We start from the raw sequence: 18,787 nt of genomic DNA, 5'->3' as shown, positions 1-18,787 counted from the left end.
GGTAATAAGGCCCTCAGGGATATAAGGAGCACCTGAGGCAGAAAGGGTTGGTGGGTTTTGAAGGAGTGCAGATTGGAGGTAGGAGAGGAGACTGACTTGGTTTATGGAATTGGGAATCAGACTGTGGATTGTGACTGGACTTTGGCTTTGGACTTTGATTTGGATACCCTGACGGATTGGACTGACCTACCTGGAACCTGACTTTGGACTGTAACTTGGCTTATTGGCAACTCTGATTGATTGGACTGGTTTACAAGGCCCAGTGGATTGGGATTTGGCAAAACACCCTCCTTATCCACAGGCACTGTGAATTTCAGTATCTGTGGATGCAGAGTCCATGGCTGGATGCAGATGGTTGGCAACCTTCAGTCTCGAAAGACTATGGTATAAGCATACAGCACCCAGTATTCCCAGGCGGTCTCCCATCCAAGTACTAACCAGGCCTGACCCTGCTTAGCTTCCAAGATCAGATGAGATTGGGCATGTGCAGGGTAACAGAGAGGACCTCCGGAATGCAACCATAAGTCACTTCCAGTTCGCACCAATGACTTAACGGTTGCATCCAGGAGGTCCTCTGAGGCTCTCCAGTTGTGGATTTCATTATCCACAGAATTTGGTTTCTACAGGGAGTCCTGGTTCCATAGGGGGTTCCACAGGGGGTCCACGGATCACCTGTAGATACCAAAGGCCCATTGTAGAACAGCCTGCCTTGGGATTGCTTTCCTTGCTTTTCCCTTTTCACATCATTTCAGTGGTCCTGGAAGAGAAGGCACATGGTCAGGGTATACATGTCTCAAGCATTGTTTGTGCTACACATGCAGCAGCCTTCTTTGCAACAAACGTACACGGTTGCCTGCCGCTGTGGAGGTGGGTGAAATGCAACCTTTGCTTCAGTTATGCCTGAGTGTTGTGCTCAGCGCCTTACCTCTGCTCCAGCCCACATGGCAGCAGCAGCGCACCCACATAATAGATAATAACCTGTGATCAGTCAACTGTCTCATTATTATTTATGCTTCATGGATCTGAAGAGCACAGAGTTGTTTATGCTGCATGTAGCGGGGGGGGGGGGAGGGGAGGTGTAAAGGATAATACAAAAGTGCAGGATTAGTAAAGGCCTGATATTTCTCTGGTAATGGAGGCCAAGCCAAATTTGTTCCACTTTTGTGATGAGCTCTAGTAGTTATAATTCAATTAAATAGTACTTTGAATATACCTTTCAGTGGCTAGAATCACAAATGCTGGACTCAGCCCTTCTAATTGTGCAAATGGCTACTCAGTGGGCTGGTCTGGACAATTCAACTGTTACCCTTTACATGCCTGATCTCGCCTGATCTCGGAAGCTAAGCAGGGTCAGGCCTGGTTAGTACTTAGATGGGAGACCGCTTGGGAATACCGGGCGCTGTAGGCTTATACCATAGTCTTTCGAGACTGAAGGATGCCAACCATCTCCCTATACTGAACACTATCTCCCGATCTCATCTGATCTCGGAAGCTAAGCAGGGTCAGGCCTGGTTAGTACTTAGATGGGAGACTGCTTGGGAATACCGGGCGCTGTAGGCTTATACCATAGTCTTTCGAGACTGAAGGATGCCAACCATCTCCCTATACTGAACACTATCTCCCGATCTCATCTGATCTCGGAAGCTAAGCAGGGTCAGGCCTGGTTAGTACTTAGATGGGAGACCGCTTGGGAATACCGGGCGCTGTAGGCTTATACCATAGTCTTTCGAGACTGAAGGATGCCAACCATCTCCCTATACTGAACACTATCTCCCGATCTCATCTGATCTCGGAAGCTAAGCAGGGTCAGGCCTGGTTAGTACTTAGATGGGAGACCGCTTGGGAATACCGGGTGCTGTAGGCTTATACCATAGTTTTTCGAGACTGAAGCTTGCCAGCCTTACTGGGCACACATGAGTAATGTTGTCCACACTCTCACTACATGCATGCCCTGACCCTGGCTGCTCACAGTTTGGATAAGTTTCTTTTACTTGCAATAAAAATAATATTATAAGCATGTGCAGAGTGCAACCTGAGTCCTGTCTAGGAGTCTGAGCATGTTACTGTCATGCATCACCAACTACATTGATTGCCAGTCTGCTTCCAGGTCCACTTCAAGGTTCTGGTTGTTACTATTAACATTCCACATGACATAGGATCTGGATATTTCCCCCTGTATGTATCTTCCCATACACAGAACATCAATGGTTCTCAAAATTTTTAGTACCAGGGCCCACTTTTTTGGAATGACAACCTGTCAGGATCCACCGGAAGTGATGTCATTGACCTGGAAATGATGCCATGGCCAGAAGTGACGCCGTCAATTTAGGCTTCAAACCTAAGCCATGGTTGGCCAAAGGTCCCATTACATAGTGTGCTCATGCTGTTATTCTGCGTAGCTCAGAATTCAAACATTCCAACTCGGAAGTCAAAGCAGAATGCAGGCTTGGATCCTTCTCCACAGCCCTCCTCCCTTTCCAGTGTCCCATCTTTCCACCTGTTCAGGGCAAAGCAGTGGGCTTCTCTCCCACAAGGAGCCCACCCTTCCCATCAGCCCTGTAACCTGTATTTTCAGCTCTGCAATCAATGGCGGCTGAGCTAGGTGCTGCGCGACCCACCTAAAATCGGTTCGTGACCCACCTAGTGGTCCCAACCCACAGTTTCAGAAATGCTACAGTACACTGTTCTACACCTGCAGACTTGCTTCAAGTCCCACCTTTCGACGAAATGTAGCGGGTAGGACTGAGAGACAGAGCCTATTCAGTAGCTGCAGCTAAATTGTGGGCCTTCATCCCCAGGAAGTCCTGATGGCGTCCTCTCTGGCAACTTTTAAACAGAAAGTATTTCAACTAGCCCTTCTGCTTATGCAGTAACCTTTTTTAAACAGCTGGCAGTAAGATGTACATTTAAAGATGTCTAACTGTTAATTTATCTGATGATGTTAGGTTTTTAATTTTAATTTTTAATTTAAAATGGTCTGATTTTATATATGTGTTGTAAAGCTGCCCTGCCCGGTTGGAAGGGCGTGATAGACATTTGGTAAATGAATAAATAATTATCTACACATCTAAAATATCAGCCACAGTTTTATGATGGGGCCCTGCGGCAGCTCTGCCAATCAAATTTCCAGGGCGATTCCATCTTCCTCAACATGTGTTTCAAAAGGAGTGCGCAATGTCTCCAGTTCCTGTGGGCCCTTGGCAGTTTGGGGGTTGGCAATTGTTGTAAAACTGATGAAGACACTTGCCTGGTTATTACCTTGGTGATAGGTTGTGGGCAAGAGGGGGCATTTCACATGCTCTTTCATGTATGTATCCAAGAGACACCAGGAGCCTCCAGGGGCTGGGATGGCAGGGAAGCAGGCAGCTTCCTGTACTGGTCACACAGTTCCCGAACAACAGCTGTGAGATTAATGTATTACCCCTGCAGCTCTAAATGAATTGTCAGAGCAGCTGCAAATCAAGAGGCAAGTCATGCATTTATTTCTGTTCCACCACTTTCTGAGTGAACACGAAGTCGACATGGGGTGCTTCATACGAAGCATGAGCTACGATTCTGGGAACGGTGCCCACAATTCCTCCACTCTTCTGGCGTGCCCATATGCCTCTTTTAGCAGAGCAAAGCATTTCTTTGCACGGCAAAGCTCCCTCTGCATATCCGATACTGACAAAATAAGCATCACTTTCCTGATTCCTCACTTTACCTGAGTGCACCAAGAGGTGCCCTTTAGATTTCATGGTCACTTTTGCAAACATAAACTGAAAGACGTTCACACCATAAGGCCTTGGAAGTAGACTTGGTTGTCATCATCTGCATCTTAACAACACTGGACTCCAGGGTCTCTGAGAGGAATTTTATCAGGGGGCACAAAGTTTCTTTTGGGCCGTTTTGCAAAGGGGGAGGGGTAAGGGGGGGTGATGGGCAAGCAGAATAGGTCAGGGAGGGGTAAAGCAGGGTGAGGGGAAGGTAGAGACAGCTGGACAAGTCTTTGGAGCCCAGATCTACCCAGCCATGTGGCATCAGTAGTGTCCCCAGCATCCCGTCATGGTGGTGTCCCCAGCATCCCGTATGGGCAACAAGTCTGAGTAGATAGGAAAATGTCAGATCCCAGGAAATTTCTGGGCCCCCTCCTTTGGCTCCTGGGTCCCCCTTTAGACCCTGGGCCTGGGTACAAATTACCCCCTTTACCCCCCTCTCCTCGGCCCTGCTGGACTCCACCCAGTAGCCTTCTAAAGGGACTGAATAGGAGAAAGATCAAAATGGGAAGCCTTTATTTCAGAGGTTCCCAAAATTTTTAGAGGCCTTCTAGAGGCTGCTGCCTGATTTATAAATGCCAAGGGGGGTGATTGGGATTGGGATTGGGAAGCAGTGCCTGTCCCCAAGTAGCAGCTTGATGCACATAGCCTAATCTGCCCTGTCATTTTCGTGACCCAACAAAAATTGGGTCACGACCCCTTGGTCTCAACCTAATGCTGGATACTGGGCAGGCCTGCCAGTCTCCCCATTCCAGCGCATGTTAGGATTGCGCTGCCCATATTATTCATGTGTGATTCCCATGTGCCCTTTTAATTTGGCTTTGCTTTTCTGCTGATCATGGCCCCTTTTATCAAAGAGTTTGTCTATGTGGACTAGGGGTTATTGATGATATCTTTCACTATTTATTTAGTTGTCCCTTGTATGAATATCCTAGGAATCAATTTCTTGCTGGTATACTTAGAACAGGGGTGTCCAAAGTTTTTGGCAGGAGGGCCACATCGGCTCTCTGACACTGTATCGGGGGCCAGAGAAAAAAAAGAATTAATTTACATTGAAAATTTGAATAAATTTACATAAGTTTTCATAAATGAATATATTAGAGATGGAACTTATATGAATGAATGAAGGTCTTGCAATAGCTCAAGGCCTATAAAAGGCCTTGACAAAGCAAGGCTGGCCTTTCCTTTGCTGCCGCTGCTGCATCACAGATGTGAAAGAGCAAGCAGTGGAGGGAGCTCTCATCCCACAGCTCACACGAGAGGTCAAACAGTTGCCCTCACGCTGAGAGAAGTTGCATTGGGCCAGTGTGGGCTCCAACAGATCTCCGGAGGGCCAGAGGCTCATTGGAGACTGGGGGCTCCCTGAGGGCCACACTGAGAGGCCGCGAGGGCCGCAAGTGGCCCCCGGGCCAGGGTTTGGGCACCCCGACTTAGACTATTGCATGATAGACCCTTGCCTGTTCAGCTATGCAGTTTGCTTGTGGGTACAGATGTTACTATCACCTATCAAGTAGCAAAGTTTGCCAAAGCCGCAAAAAAGATCTGTGCAAAACTCCATAAATCTTAAGGATGAGTGCTTTTATTGGTTATTGTTATATATTTTGTTGTTGTTTTTCTTTTAATGTATTGCGACGACCTATGGTTTAAGCAAATAAAATTGAATTGAATTGCTGATCGTGGCAACTGCATCAGTTTGCCTGTAAAGTCTGATTTCCTTTTTTCTTATTCAAACTTTTCATTCCACAGATAGGAAGAAGACTGGGAATGAATCCATCTGTGGCCACCTCTAAGCTTGAAGCTTTTGTGACAGTCTGTTTCCTATTGGCAGATCTAGTAGGGCTGGACTCCAGCCAGACAAATACAGCTTTAATAGGATTACCATCCCTGATGCCTGAAGAAGCTTGACTGACATATGGTGTCTTTGGCCATCCCTTCAATTTGTGTTTTAGATGGGAAAATGCTCGGTCAAAGAACTATACTTAATCTGTGCTCATAATCTGAGAGGTTTAAGTATTGCTTGGAAGATGGATTTAAACTAATAGCTAATGAAAGTTGCTGTTAATCTGAGGAAGATATACCTAGAAAATTAGAGATGATACAAATATTCACAAATATTGAAAATTTGCTCAAATTTCGTTTCCATAATTCAATTTCATCCTTACAACAACCCTGTGAGGTACGTGAAGCTGAGAGTTGCCCAGGAAGCTTTGTGGCTGAGTGGGGATTTGACTTCCAGGTCTAAGTCCAACTCTAGAACCACTACACCAGTGTTTCTCAAACTGTGGGTCAGGACCAATTTCAGATGGATCCCCACTCATTTTTTGAAGCTCCCATGGTATGTGACTGCATTTGAGGAAATGATACAAACCTGTACTTTTAACAAGCTACTATGTATATTCTTTTAACAATGATAGTCAATGGGACTTACTCCTGGGTAAGTGTGCGTAGGATTACAGCCTAGGATAGTTGATGATGTTGCTTCAGGTCATGACATCATTTCCAGTGGGTCCTGGCAGATTCGCATTCTGAAAAGTGGGTCCCGGTGCCAAATGTGTGAGAACCATTGCACTACACCATCCTGGCTCTAAGTACTTTCGTTGTTATCCCATTGAAATCAATAGAACTAAAATAATTGGGATAAGAGTACATTTGTAAGTTTCCCAGTGCCATTTTAATGCTCTACCTTTCTCCCCATGTTTGTTTCTTGCTTTTGTTCTCTTGTCACAATCCAGTTGAAGTGTCCTTCTAGGTAACTTTTAGTCTGGATTTGCTGTTTTCAATACTTTAAAGCAGTGGTTCCCAAACCGGTGGGTCATGACCCACCAGGGACCTGAAAGTTAACCTTCTTCCCTTAAGGGAAGTGGCCAAGATATCGGCAGCAATGCAATAGCCGCGATTGTGCTGCTGCCAGGTAGGAAAGGGTTTTTTTAAAACTTACCAGGGGGTCGCTATGGTTCTCCAGAGGTTCTAGAGAGAGAGAGAGAGAGAGAGAGAGAGAGAGGAGGGAAGGTGGGTGGGGGTTTAAATAATAAACTAACTGTTGAAGTTTGGCTTTTGATTATTGGCAGAATATTGTCTCACTGGTCAAATAATATTTTTCAAGAGAGCCTTCGGAGTCTAAGCACAAATCTTAATTTTTGTAGCTTACAACTACATATTCTCTTGATTTTTCTTGCAAATGGGCTGTGATCATCATCATTTGCCCATGAAATAGATGTGTCTGTTCCATGTATGCTTGGCTGCTTTATCCTCACTGGACCATGGCCTAATTGAAGTCAGTCCCATCTGTGGCCAGACTTATTGTCGTCACCGGCCTATGAATTCTCCACAGATCGGCTTCATCTCTGCTTCACTGCTAAAGCTGCAGCTATCCCTGCAGGCTGAAAAATGAATCTTTACTTTTACATAAGAGGCCAAAAATAACTGAAGGTTCATTCACTGACTAGTCAAGATCAGGCCTCTAAACTACTGTACGTATGGCAAAAAAAGAGGAAACAGCTGATTAAATATAGAAGAAGAGCAGAAGATTGCATTCTACCTTGTCACAAAATAGAACCACCACTGCATCAATTGGTGAAGTCTCCCCCCCCCCCGGTTTTCTCCTTAGTTTTTGCACGTTGAGGAGTTATTATGAAAACCATTTCACTTCAATGCAGAGGATTACATACTTTGGAACTCAATGTGTGCAATGGAAAGAAATATGTTGGGAGCTCCAGAGGTTCCTGCTTTCTTGAATTTCCCCAGGTTGAAAACCCTAATGAAACTAGTAGCATAGCTGGGAGGGGGCAAAACAGTAACTGCAACAAGCCATGTAAGGGGCTCCCCCCCCACTCGCTGTCAGAGCCATTCCAGGCAGTGATGGCAATGCGCAGGAGATAGAGTTTGGTCTGGCCAGCATCTGTGCATTGCTGGAATGGCTCTGATGGTGAGTGGAAGGGGCAACGCACACGGCATATTGCAGCACTTGCAGTACTTACCGTTTTGCCCCCTCTAGCTATGCTACTGAACAACACATACTGTCCTGGGAACAGGGGGCTTATCTGGAGGAGTCAAAAGATGACCTTGGGAAAGCACATCATGGAGTAGTCAAAGAGGAAGACCTGGAAATTGGTGTGATGTGTGGGAAGACACCAGTTATAGAGATAACCATAACTAGAATTAGCCGCAAAGGAGACAGGGTGGTGGGAAGGCATAACTGAGGCAGGGAAGGGGTGTTTTGGGGCAGGGCAGTCAGCAAGTGCAAGTTGGGATTGGATTGTTACTAAAACACAAGGAGAGCATAAGTGGAGGCAAACAGACATCCCGGATTAGATCCACAAGTCACAGCTCATTTTGTCTCTGGCTAACTCTGACAGCTCATCTCTGTTTCTTCCAGGATGTAAAGCTGCTCCTTCTTTACATGTACACACACTCACCCCCTTTCCTCAGCTGGGTTTGTGTGTCACCTATAACCAATCATAAATATATAACAATAACCAATAAAAGCACTCATCCTTAAGATTTATGGAGTTCTGCACGGATCTTTTTTGTGGCTTTAGCAAACTTTGCTACTTGATAGGTGATAGTAACATCTGTACCCGCAAGCAAACTGCATAGCTGAACAGGCAAGGGTCTATCATGCAGTAGTCTAAGTATACCAGCAGTGTGTCACCTTTTTTTTTTTTTTTTTTTTTGTGATCTGAAGACTGCCTGCTTTAAAGTGCGCACTGAAGACATCTGGCTGTTAGGATGCCATCTCTGAACACACTGACAAACCATCTACAAACTATCCTGGAACATTAGGGTCAAATCAGGCATTACAACAAAGATGTAACACGGTCCTTTTTTAGGGTTTTTTTTTTTTTTCTAAACAGTTGTCTGGAAATGAGGGACTAGAAAAGGTGTAAAACTGTGGCAGGAATGAGGATCTTTATCTCATTGCTCCCACGTGGTTCCCCACCGAATTATGGCCCTCCATGTGCTTTTTTTTTTTTTTTTTTAAAGCTTTCAAAGAAGGGGTTTTAAAATAAAAAATAATGCATGAAATATAAAAGGGGCGTGTACAGGGTGGAACTAGAGCAGGGGTAATGTGCCAAAGCCCCACCCCACCCCCCTGCTGCAGTTTCATGCTGCAGGTTCAGAGTCGTTCCCCCCCCCCCAACACACTAATAAGAAGGGAGCAAAAGGATCCCATTATATATTTGTGGTAACATCTGATTTGACTCTGTCAGCCAGAAGCTCATAGAACACCATCATGACACCCTCCACCTGCATAGTCCCTGGAGACCTCTACCACGTTCTCTTCCTAAACATGTCAAGCAGTTCAACAGGTGTTTTTACACGTGAGGCTTACTTAAATCCTGGCTTCAAGTGTAAAGACTCCAAGTGCCAGAATGGCCATTCAAATTACAAATACTTCTCTTCTAATATTAACCATGATCAGATGTTCAAAAAACTCAAGAGGGATTCAAAGGCAATTTAACTCTCACGTTAAGGAAAATACCATGGGCCAGTGAAATCATACAGGGGCAGGAGGTGTGGACTGGAAGTTGAGCTGATTCCTTACCTGAAAAGGCTTGCTGAAAAACTGGAAGTGGGTTGCAGTCACATTTTTTATCAGTTCTGAAGCTTGGGGAGCCCTGCAGAGTTGGCCATGGTCTTTTTGCACCCTCTGGAGGGCTGACACTGTCAGGGGAAAATAGAAAAACAGCCCTTTGTCTCCAGCAGTGGCACAATCGTGGGGATCATATTGCTGCCATCGCCCCTTCCCCACAAGCACATACTGTGGCTCAAATTCTCCCTGAGAGGTTTGGAACCGTGGACTTACACTAAATTGTGAACACAGAAAGACTCGGGAGCTTGGGTTCTTTTCCATTTGTTAAAATAAAGCTATTCATAGAATGCTTCTGGTTGGCAACCTTCAGTCTCGAAAGACTATGGTATAAGCCTACAGCACCAGGTGTTCCCAGGCGGTCTCCCATCCAAGTACTAACCAGGCCTGACCCTGCTTAGCTTCCGAGATCAGACGAGATCGGGCATGTGCAGGGTAACAGTTGTTCTACAGACAGAAAATTGATACTCTGAAAATAGAGGCATTTTAATTATTTTTAATTTTAAGTCTCTCTAATTATATCGTGCAAGTGAATATTTTTTTCAGGGTGTATTAAACCAGAAAATTAATACAATACATAACTGTCAACATAAATCTGTGGCGTGTTCAGTCAATCAGGTTGAATTTCACAAGAAAAATCTTGAACAGGATACAGTTGTCTGAATAACCTGAATAACGATTGCAAAATATTTTAATTATTATCTGGAAGAGTGCAGTCCCAAAAACTACCTTGGGAAGGCACATGGAGCTGTAAAAGGAAAGAATGTGGAAACTGCTATGATGTGTAGCGACAACTGTTGTTAATAATAATCTATTTTAAAGCAAACAAGAAGTTGAAATCTAGATCACGTGAGTAACTAAAATTCCAGACTTTAATCAAAAAGTAGTTGCACAGAATTATTTATTGTTATTATTATTGTATTGTCTTTTATTGTTTTACCTAATTTTGTTGTTCATGCCAATAAAGGTTTTGGAATTGGAATAGGAATAGGAATTATTTATTCTTAAAATTGCTTTATTTTAAAATATATTGCACAAGTTCATCCTGCCTCACCTTTAGGCATAGTCCTGTCCCAACAATCATAGTGTCTGGGCTTGCACACAATTTATTGTCCCCTCAGGACAAATTCATTTAATCATGAGATTTTTGCACTAGGCATCCTATACATCTATTACAGGGCAAGAGAATTAAGAAAGACTTGCAGGAAATTCACTTGGTGGTAAACAAAAAAGATTCTTCGTGTTTCATGGGGTTTTTCTTTTTTTTACCTTCACTCACTAAATTTTCACAGTGCATGTTAAGATGTTTTTTAAAAAAGCAATACTATTGCATCGATCAGGGGTGTCAAATTTGTTTCATACAGTGGGCCAAATCACATTCATGATGCCTGCTGAGGTCATTAAGCAGGAAGTGATGTCATTAAGCTGGTCGTGACCAGAAGTAAGTGCTTTTTTCACTTAGGAACTCATTAGATACAAATAACAGAAGAGAAAATTCAGAAATCTTGATCATATTTTCAAAATATGAGCCCAATCACGCAGGCTGCGCTTTCAGCAGTGACATCTCAGCACAGCAGAGCAGCGGAGAGAATCTGATGGTGGTGCGGGCCATATAAAGAGCTTCCAAGGGCCACATTTGGCCCATGGGTTTTACACCTCTGGCAGAGATAATGCATAGATTCTCATTGATTCTTTCTGGTTTAGTTAGTCCTAAAGTCTCTCAGGCCCACAGTCTTTCATTTTATTTCACTTTGTCATCTCTAAATGATTTGCTTCGTATATCCTTATGCTCCAAGACGGATCAAATGAAATTGTCTGTGCCCGAGGGAAAGATGAAAACTTGGCTTCGGACAATGAAGGCAAGCCTCCAAGGTGAGTTTCAACAAGATGCAACGCCCAACTGATTAGTTAATCTTAGTGAGCAAAGCTGGGCTGACACACATTTTCATGCCAGTACAATGATTCCATCTCAAAAGTGTCATCACAGCGGAAGAATAGAAGAGCGACTAAAGGAAGAGACAGCCATTTATGTGCATCTTTCAGCAAAATAAATTTACCATGTGACAGGCAGTTTCTTCATAGCTGTTAGCGTGATTTGCCATTTAAGTGCTGAGATGCTCGAATGCAGCTCCTGTGCTTAGAGGTTGTTAAAACGTGGCCTGTGGGGAAATGAACTCTGGAAGTGGGGGATTTAGCTGACATATATTGATTGCTGGCGTAGAAGGACACCTTTTTATGTTTCTGGAGAGGAGACACAGAGGTTTCAGTGAGGGGGGAGATGAGATTCACACAACCAGGTTCGAAGACCTTCTTTTGGATATATTCCAGATTAAACTGCATCTTTGAAAAACAAGTGTTGTGTTTATGCTTCAGTCACTGGAGACATAAGCATGCCTGAGGGATGATCACACCTGACCTGAAAAAAAGTTGACCCTGCCCTCTGTAAATTAACCCCCTCCTGACACTCAAGAAGGTAAAAAAGACAGGGGAGGAGAAGATGAATCATTGCTCAAGGGTAGAGCACCTACTTTGTATGCCAGGAAGCTGTGGATTCAACCCCTGGGCTCTCTAGGTTGGACTGTGAAAGATCTGTCTGAAACCTTTGAGAGCTGCTGCTACCAACCCGTATAGAAAATGGCAAACTAGATGGAACAATGGTTTGAGTCGGTATTACGCAGGTATACATACCAAAAACTGGGTTTGGTGGGGGTTGGTGGTCAGACGTCCTCCTTTATTTACCTTCCAGTAGCCCACCTACTTACCAATGGGTTGTCTCAGACATATGTCACCTATTTTGCTGGTATAAATCCAAGGAGAGGAAGGGGGTCGGTCCAGGCTGGGAAAGGGGCATAAGATTCAGAGTGCATGAGATTGCTGCCAAGATCCACCCTCTCCTGCCCTGAACTGCACCCCAGTTCAGCTCACTCCCAGCCCTGATCTTCTCCCATATTACTCATGAACTGCCCCTTCCCGATCTTACTTGCACTGACAGAGCGCTTGGGAGGTTCTTGCACCCATACAGAGCCTCTGGCTGTTTCCACTGCTGGTTTCATAGCATACAATGGTGCAGAAGTTGACTTATGGCAGTCAATCACCAGATTCACTGCCATAAGCAAGCATAGGTTTGGACCATTCTGCCTCCCAGACTCTACCACCAGTCCTAGAAGCATCATTTTGTTCTCTGCGCAATCCCCACGCAGTTGTGTCTCCTTGCCGTTCCCATTCCAAACTGATTCGAGGTGCCTAAACACCTTTCCTGGAGGTAATAAAGGACACCCAGGATGGCAACACAATCTGACAACCCACACAACTGTACCCCACTGTTTCCCAACAACTGTTACTCCTTGCTTTGGATTTTGCAATCTCTTAGCTTCTTTTCACCTTTATCGCCACACCCAGTTTGGGTTTTAACTTAAGAACATAAGAACATAACGTAACATAACACAACTTCAACTAGGTTGTCAGCTCTTCAGGGCAGAGATCCTGGTATGGAAAAACAAACCACACAAAACCTATTTCACTAACTGTTGTGTTAGCATTTGTGAGATGTGCTAACACATGGAAGGCAGCAGTGGCTGGCTTGCAAGCTTCCACAGCTGTGCAATAGTGAATAGAAGAGCGTAACCCAATGCCCCCTCCTGGAGTATGTCATGAGGCAGTGTTGCCTGGGTAGGGGTGATGTTGCCAATGGCCCACAGTGGGAACTGCTATTCACTCAGCAGCCATGAGCCTACCTACTGTTGACGTAAGAGCACCACACCTTAACCACCACCTTGTAACATGCTCTGTCAAGGGCTTCAGATCCTATTCAGCGATGCTCAGTGGCATGAGTTGGTAGTCTATCAGTATACCATCACCTGGGCAGCAGCACTGGCCTTGCAGAGGCTGGGCAATCTGGAAGTTTGGGGCTGTCATTATGACGTTGTCACATCATGGTGTTGCTGCCAACAGCTTTCCAGAGTGCCGCCAATTGGAGCGAAGTTCTGCACGGTGGACAGGAGAGCCCAGGTCATGGAGAAATATCACCAAAGACTTGGGCAGCGATGGTGCCACCTCCCAGGGCCATGTCGTGTTGCCCTCCTAGAGCACCACACCCGAGTTGGCCCGCACCAGCCGCATCAGCCTCGCGACCCTCCTGCACCTGAGCCACTGCTGATAGACACTGGAGCAGAGATGATGGCCCTCTTCGTCAATTGTGCGCACGCATAGACACTCTCTGAAAGATCCAATGCTGTATCTACATGACAACTTGCATTCTTTGATATTGACTGATCTGCTGTGGCATCCCAAAGAACTCTGGGAACTGGAGCTTCACGTCCGTGATAAAAATCCTTTGCGAGAAATCCCTTGATCCTTTTCCGAGAACATGGAGGTAACTCTTCTCAACAGAGCGTAGATGGGCTCAGTGGCACAAGCCGTTTGAACAGTTTCTTGTGCCTTTAGCATCGACATGCTAAACTGCTGCAGTGTCTTTTTTGTGTTTTAATTGCTATTTTATTATACTATATCAGAATGGGCTGGTTTAGATGATGTGATCTGAGCTTGTCCTGCCCTGAAGGACATGATTGTCTGTCCACTGTCTGTCTATTACGGACATGCATACATACCCCATTGCTGCTTCCCAACCTGCTGTTCCTCTGTGTACGCACAGCACAATCCTATGTAGGTCTACTCAGAAGTAAACCCCATTGTGTTAAGTTGGGCTCAGTCCCAGGAAAGTGTGCATAGAATTGCAGCCACAATCAAACATGGATAGAACTGGCTCAGGTGTACCACCCCTACTGGATCATTGTATAATTTTAACAGGAAAGTGGCCAAAATACTTATGAAGAAACATGTTTGCCTTCCCAACATGGAGGTACCATGGTGTTGCTCCATCCAGAAATAGCTTTGAGAAGTGAAATGAGCCTGGATTATTATTATTATTATTATTATTATTATTATTATTATTATTATTATTATTATTATTATTAATTTATTAATTTATACCCCGCCTTTTTGCCCAACGGGCACACAAGGTGGCTCACAACACTTTAAAAATACAACATTAAAAACAATTATTAAAAACAATTTACATAATTAAAAAATCTAAAAACAAACAAACAAACCCCGTGGATTTTCATATGAAAAGCAAGAACACCAGCCAGCCTGCCAACAATTAAAAGCTTTTTGAAATAAAAAGCTCTTCAGTCCACGCCGAAATGTTAGCAACAAGGGAGCAGTTCTCAGTTCTAAGGGGAGGGTATTCCACAGTTCGGGGGCCACCACTGAGAAGGCCCTCTTCCTGGCCGCCGCCCCTCTCACATCTCTTAGTGGCGGCACAGTCAAAAGGGTCCCCCCAGATGATCTAAGAGCACGGGCAGGATTGTAGGGAAGGAGGCGGTCCCTCAAATACCCCGGCCCCAAGCCGTAAAGGGCTTTAAAAGTCAAAACTAGCACCTTGAATTGGGCCCGGAACAGAACTGGCAGCCAGTGTAGCCGCCGGAGCAGCGGCTCGACAGAGTCAAACCGACGCGCCCCAGCAACCACACGAGCAGCTGTGTTCTGTACTAGTTATCTATAGAAGTTATCTATAGAAGTTCTGTACTAGTATTATCTATAGAAGTTTAAGTTTATAGACAGATTCCGGATCTGTCAAGGAGAGAAATTTCTCATTTTTCTGGCAGGGAAAACCACCAAACGAAACCAGGGAACATGGCGTTGGCTTTGCGGTCAGAAATACCCTGCTGAAATCCATCATCCCACCTACTGTGGGAAGTGAAAGAATTTTGTCCCTGCAGCTCCAGTCATCAGCAGGACCTATCACTCTCATCAGTGCTTATGCACCGACTCTGTCGTCTCCAGCAGAAGCCAAAGACAAATTCTATGATGACCTGGCCACCACTGTCAAGAAAATCCCTGTAAAAGAGCCATTGTTCATCCTCGGCGATTTCAATGCTAGAGTTGGTGCTGATAACAGTTCATGGCCCACTTGCTTAGGTCAGTTTGGCACTGGGAGGATGAACGAAAATGGCCAACGCCTGCTAGAGTTTTGCTGTCATCACGGTCTCTGTGTCAGCAACACGTTCTTCAACACAAAGCCCCAACATAGAGTCTCTTGGAGACATCCAAGATCAAAGCACTGGCACCAGCTCGACCTGATCCTCACCAGACGCTCCAGCCTTCCCAGCATCAAGATCACACGCAGTTATCATGGTGCTGCCTGCGACACTGACCACTCCCTGGTGTGCAGCAGAGTGAAACTGCAAACAAAGCGACTGTATCACACGAAAAAGGAAGGAAGACCTCGCATTGATACCAGCAAGACCCGGGATCAGAGAAAAGTGGAGGAATTTGCACAAGCGCTTGAGGAATCTCTTCCAGCCCGGCCGACGCAAACGCATCCAACAGATGGGAACATTTCAAGAATACCGTTTACAACACCGCCTTGTCCATATTCGGCAAGAAGACCAACAAGGCGGCAGACTGGTTTGAAGCCCACTCTGAGGAGTTGACACCAGTCATTGAGGAAAAGAGGAGAGCTCAAGCAGCATACAAGGTCTGTCCCAGTGAGCGCAACCTGCAGGTCCTCCGAACTGCTCGCAGCAAAGTCCAACAGACTGCCAGGAGATGTGCTAACGACTACTGGCTCCAGCTCTGTTCCGAGATACAGATAGCAGCTGACACGGGCAATATCAAGGGGATGTATGATGGTATCAAGCAGGCCCTAGGTCCAACACAGAAGAAAATTGCCCCTCTGAAGTCTGCCACAGGCGAGGTCATCCAGGATCGGGCGCAGCAGATGGAACGCTGGGTGCAGCACTACTCTGAGCTATATTCCAGAGAAAATGTAGTCACCGAAGAAGCACTGAACAACATTGAGTGCCTGCCTGTGCTGGAAGAGCTTGACAGTGAACCAACCCTAGAAGAACTTCACGTGGCCCTGGACTCCCTTGCCTTTGGCAAGGCACCTGGAAAAGACAGCATCCCTGCTGAAGTCCTAAAATGCTGCAAAGAGATCATCGTCACTGAGCTGCATGAAATCCTCTGTCTCTGCTGGAGAGAAGGTGGAGTACCTCAAGACATGAGGGATGCAAACATCATCACGCTGTACAAGAACAAAGGTGACAGGGGTGACTGCAACAACTACCGCGGCATCTCTCTCCTTAGCGTTGTAGGAAAGCTGTTTGCCCGAGTTGTACTAAAGAGGCTCCAGGTACTTGCAGAGAGCGTCTATCCAGAATCGCAGTGTGGATTCCGAGCCAACAGGTCCACCACTGATATGGTATTCTCCCTTAGACAACTGCAGGAGAAATGCAGGGAACAACGACAGCCACTCTTTATAGCCTTCATAGATCTCACAAAGGCTTTCGACCTGGTCAGCAGAGACGGCCTCTTCAAGATTCTCCCCAAGATTGGATGTCCACCCAGGCTCCTCAGCATCATCAGATCCTTCCACAAGGACATGAAGGGCACTGTTGTCTTCGATGGCTCCACATCAGACCCTTTTGACATCCGAAGCGGAGTGAAGCAGGGCTGTGTTCTTGCACCAACCTTGTTTGGGATTTTCTTCGCTGTCCTGCTGAAGCAGGCCTTTGGAACTGCAACAGAAGGCATCTATCTCCGGACCAGATCAGACGGAAAGCTCTTCAACCTCTCCAGACTGAGAGCAAAATCCAAAGTCCAGCTGAAATGTCTGCGTGACTTCCTCTTTGCCGACGATGCAGCTGTCACTACCCACTCTGCCAAAGATCTCCAGCAGCTCATGGATCGTTTTAGCAAGGCCTGCCAAGATTTTGGACTGACAATCAGCCTGAAGAAAACACAGGTCATGGTTCAGGATGTGGACTCACCTCCCTGCATTACAATCTCTGAGCATGAACTGGAGGTTGTCCATGACTTTGTGTACCTTGGCTCAACGATCTCCGACACTCATTCTCTCGATGCCGAGCTAAACAAGCGCATCGGTAAAGCAGCTACCACGTTTTCCAGACTCACAAAGAGAGTCTGGTCCAACAAGAAGCTGACGGAACATACCAAGATCCAGGTCTACAGAGCTTGCGTCCTGAGTACACTTCTGTACTGCAGCGAGTCATGGACTCTTCGCTCACAACAGGAGAGGAAACTGAGCGCTTTCCACATGCGCTGCCTCCGACGCATCCTCGGCATCACCTGGCAGGACAAAGTTCCAAACAACACAGTCCTGGAACGTGCTGGAATCCCTAGCATGTATTCACTGCTGAAACAGAGACGCCTGCGTTGGCTTGGTCATGTCGTGAGAATGGATGATGGCCGGATCCCAAAGGATCTCCTCTATGGAGAACTCGTGCAAGGAAAGCGCCCTACAGGTAGACCACAGCTGCGATACAAGGACATCTGCAAGAGGGATCTGAAGGCCTTAGGGATGGACCTCAACAAGTGGGAAACCCTGGCCTCTGAGCGGCCCGCTTGGAGGCAGGCTGTGCAGCATGGCCTTTCCCAGTTTGAAGAGACACTTTGCCAACAGTCTGAGGCTAAGAGGCAAAGAAGGAAGGCCCATAGCCAGGGAGACAGACAAGGGACAGACTGCACTTGCTCCCGGTGTGGAAGGGATTGTCACTCCCAGATTGGCCTTTTCAGCCACACTAGACGCTGTGCCAGAACCACCTTTCAGAGCGCGATACCATAGTCTTTCGAGACTGAAGGTTGCCAATATAGAAGTTTAAAAGATGGACGTAGCAAGAAATGACAGTCTTTACAATCATTTTGCACGTGATAGTCATTTTAAAGACGGTCACAGCAAGAAAAAGAATTGGCTCCAGGACACCAGTGGCATCGCTAGAGGGGGTGCAAAGAACTAAGTTTTGCAGGGATCCTCACCACAGTGTACGAGCTGCCGCTCCCCTTCCCTTCAGAGCCATTCCCGGCGGTGGGAGCAAAACGGAGCCTTTGTGGGGCTGCTTGCACGCTACGGTGAGGCTCCCTGCAAAACTTCGTGCTTTGCACCCTCTCGAGCTACATCACTGCAGGACACAATATTTAGGAAGTCACGCTGAGCTCACGTGCAAAACGATGGATCGCATTCAGCTCTGTTCAAAAGTTCAAAATTGTTTTCCCATAAAGCGACCGACTTTCCTTCCAAAACATGGAGTTAACGTGAAAGCATATGGCATACGGCAAATCCCAGTTCGTTGTAATCGCTGTTTCCCCTTGCAAGAAAATGAGCCCACTCAGAACTAATTAACATGTCAAACCACATTAAGGCATACAGTGATTCAGAGTGTGGCTGCTGTCACCGCTGAGCTCCAGGAGGTTATTATGTATCATTCTTTTTATTTACATCAAGCCTTTGATGCACTTGACACTGTACAGGGTCGTAAGAAAGACGCCGTTCTTTCCCCCACTGAGTTTAATATAAAGGCCCTTTGAGACTCAGCCCACTACTGGGCACAGCACACAGGTCCTGTCAATCGCGGGTAATTCC

The 18,787-nt window shown here is 46.0% G+C and overlaps 5 pseudogenes; 3 read left to right on the top strand and 2 right to left on the bottom strand.

Moving 5' to 3' along the window:
• Positions 1-389: 389 nt before the first annotated feature.
• LOC136658249 (5S ribosomal RNA) lies at positions 390-508 on the bottom strand (annotated as a pseudogene).
• A 929-nt stretch (positions 509-1,437) lies between these two features.
• LOC136657720 (5S ribosomal RNA) lies at positions 1,438-1,560 on the top strand (annotated as a pseudogene).
• A 29-nt stretch (positions 1,561-1,589) lies between these two features.
• LOC136658063 (5S ribosomal RNA) lies at positions 1,590-1,712 on the top strand (annotated as a pseudogene).
• Positions 1,713-1,741: 29 nt separating this feature from the next.
• On the top strand, positions 1,742-1,864 carry LOC136657914 (5S ribosomal RNA; annotated as a pseudogene).
• Positions 1,865-9,678: 7,814 nt separating this feature from the next.
• Positions 9,679-9,800, bottom strand: LOC136658092 (5S ribosomal RNA; annotated as a pseudogene).
• Between the last annotated feature and the right edge of the window lie 8,987 nt (positions 9,801-18,787).

Source organism: Tiliqua scincoides, chromosome 7, assembly GCF_035046505.1.
Source record: "Tiliqua scincoides isolate rTilSci1 chromosome 7, rTilSci1.hap2, whole genome shotgun sequence".
Classification (NCBI taxonomy): domain Eukaryota; kingdom Metazoa; phylum Chordata; class Lepidosauria; order Squamata; family Scincidae; genus Tiliqua; species Tiliqua scincoides.
This window is presented reverse-complemented; position numbering and strand designations above follow the sequence as displayed.